The following is a 2,626-nucleotide window of genomic DNA, read 5'->3' on the forward strand; positions in this document are numbered from 1 at the left end:
GATGTGCGGTCACGAGGGGTCTTTCCCAGGACTTCACATGCATGAAGCCACACAGGACCTGGTTGCCCTAAGGCTGCTGCAATGCGCTCTTTGTGAGTAGTTTGCTCCTTTTCTTTTCATCCTGTAGCGGCCCCCAGTCTGTTGGTCCATTCGCCAGGGCATGGACACTTGGGTGTTTCCTACCTGGAGCCATCAGGACTCATGCAGCTGGCGCAGGCTTTAGGGCAGCTCTGGGTGTGAGTGTCCACTTCTTTGGGGTAACTCCTAGCAGTGGGGTTGCTGGGTCATCCATTGTGCTTCATGTTTTCTAAATCTTTTTACATGTTTGTCTTCGGTCTCCCCACCACTGTAAGTTCCCCAAGGGTAGGTCCTCACCTGTGTTGCTTGTTGCCATGACCACAGCCCAACAGGATGTCCCAAATAGCTTCTATTTCTTATATATTTAAGGCCCGTCACCTATATCGAGGTGCGGGGGGTTCCCATATAGGTGCTGCTCCTAAGCGGGACATGCACAGGTGGTCTGGACCATCCGCTTGAGGCTTGTGCCAATACCTTCTGGTCAGACACTTTCACAGAGACAGCACCGAGGTCTGAGCCGAGCCAGAGAAATTACACACAGACAAACAGGTTAGATGCAAGCACACAGGGGGGTTATTTACCAGTTCCTGATGGGTCTCAGACGCTGGGAAGGATCCACCCAGCGATGCTCGCTGACACACACACAGGGGTAGACGGCGCCTTTGGCTGCTGGCTCTTTCGTTGATCGACAGTTAATTGGGCAGAGTTTCGTGCTGGGAACCGAGACGTGAGCACACACAGGTCCTCACGCTCTGGCGACAGGAGAGCTGTGCGCTGCTGGGTCGATCAGACTGTCTGGTTATATACCCCTCTGTAGACGTGGTCTTCGTTGGTGTGTGTGTTATCATCGGCTGCCATGTGTGGATCCACCCGGGGTCTGCTAATCTATGGGTGTGCACAGGCTTTGGGCGTTCCCATCAGATAGGTTGTTTACCAGTACTAGTGGGGTTACAAGGGTGCATTCTTGGGTCTCACACAGTATTCCTATATCTAACATTAGGTACTATAATAATTACTATAACGGTCCACACAGGGTTACATGCTTTAAGTCTTACATTCTAAGGTCCTAACGTTAAATACCATAATGATCACTGTAACACAGGATTCCTCATGGAGATATATTCTTGACAGATACCTGTCCACTGGTGAATGAGTGAAGGATGGTGGTGCCTCTGATGGTGGACTTGGGTGATACTGATGGGGAAGTGAGGTAGCAAGGTGATGAGCAGAATGGGGATGCTGGGGAGGTGCTGCCGTGATGGACATGGGCATCTGTAATGGTGAAGGCTGGGAGGCCTCCTTTGTCCCTTTTTGGAGATTTCAGGTACCAATGTTACCCAAGAGCTGCCTGAGTCAGAGAGGGCTCCTCCCCTCCTTGGCTCTTGTCACACCCACAAGAAAGAATTCAGATGAGTGACAGAAAGCAGTGTTGAAGCAAAGCAAGTGAATTTATTAAGAATACACTCAGCAGATTCCAGGTTGGCTGCAGCCTCGGCTTCGCGTGGGGGAGGGGCGGCAGGGGGTTCTCATTGGATCTCTGAAATACCCAGGCCTCTTCCACCACAGCCAGCCAGGGCGGGGGCGGGGCCATGGCCAGTTGACCTCAACATGGAGGCCGTGGGCATTGGGATGGGGGATGCTCTGCCCTCACCCACACTGCAGCCTTCTCCACTCTCTCCCCCTCCCCCACAACAGTTCCGCCCCATGCCTCTGCCCTCGGGAGAAGGGGAGTATGTCCTGGCGCTGAAGCAGGAGCTGCTAGGAGCCATGAGGCAGCTCCCCTACTTCATCCGGCCAGCTGTCCCCAGGGGAGGTGTGGAGCGTTACTCAGACAAATATCAGATGTCAGGGCCGACCGACAGTGCCATCGACTGGAACCCTGATTGGCGATGTCTACCCCAGGAGCTAAGGATCCTAGTGAGGAAGCTACAGAAGGAGCGGACCACCATTCTACTTCCAAAGAGACCCTCCAAGACCACAGAATATAGAGGAAACAATACAGAGACTAGAGACCCTGGAGCAGGAGGTGGAAGAAGCAACTTCAGAGGAAGCTGAGAAGGAGACAGAAGAGGAGTACGATGAAGAACACGGAGAGGGAACTGATTACATCATGTCATATTTCGACAATGGAGAGGATTTGGGGTTGACAGTGATGACAATGTGGATGAGGCTATCTACTGAGTAGGGACCCGAAACAGCACCCTGGACCTTCGCATCTTTCTGATTTCGGTACAGAGAGGCACTGTCCCTATCACTTGGTTTTGTGGACAAGGAGATCTTTCGCTCAGTGTCCAGACAACCTGTTCAGTCTATGGAGACGGAAATGGAGAATGGCGACAGACGGTTCTTTCCTACCCTTCCCCTCCCTCTACCTTGTGTCACTTCAGAGATCTTGGCGAAAAAGCAGAGGACCAATGTCTACTTGTATGAAAGGGGGAAAAGAGGTTGAAAGAAGAACTGGAATTGTTGTTAGTCTGAGACAGCTGTACACATGCCCTTACCCACTTTCTATAGTTCTTTGTGGAGATAACTGGGGGTGGGAGCAGTT

The 2,626-nt window shown here is 52.1% G+C and overlaps 1 pseudogene; it reads left to right on the forward strand.

Annotated features, from left to right (window-relative positions):
• The first annotated feature begins 756 nt into the window (after positions 1-756).
• Positions 757-2,259, forward strand: LOC111823559 (annotated as a pseudogene).
• The last annotated feature ends 367 nt before the right edge of the window (positions 2,260-2,626 follow it).

Source organism: Myotis lucifugus, unplaced genomic scaffold, assembly GCF_000147115.1.
Source record: "Myotis lucifugus unplaced genomic scaffold, Myoluc2.0 scaffold_555, whole genome shotgun sequence".
NCBI lineage: Eukaryota > Metazoa > Chordata > Mammalia > Chiroptera > Vespertilionidae > Myotis > Myotis lucifugus.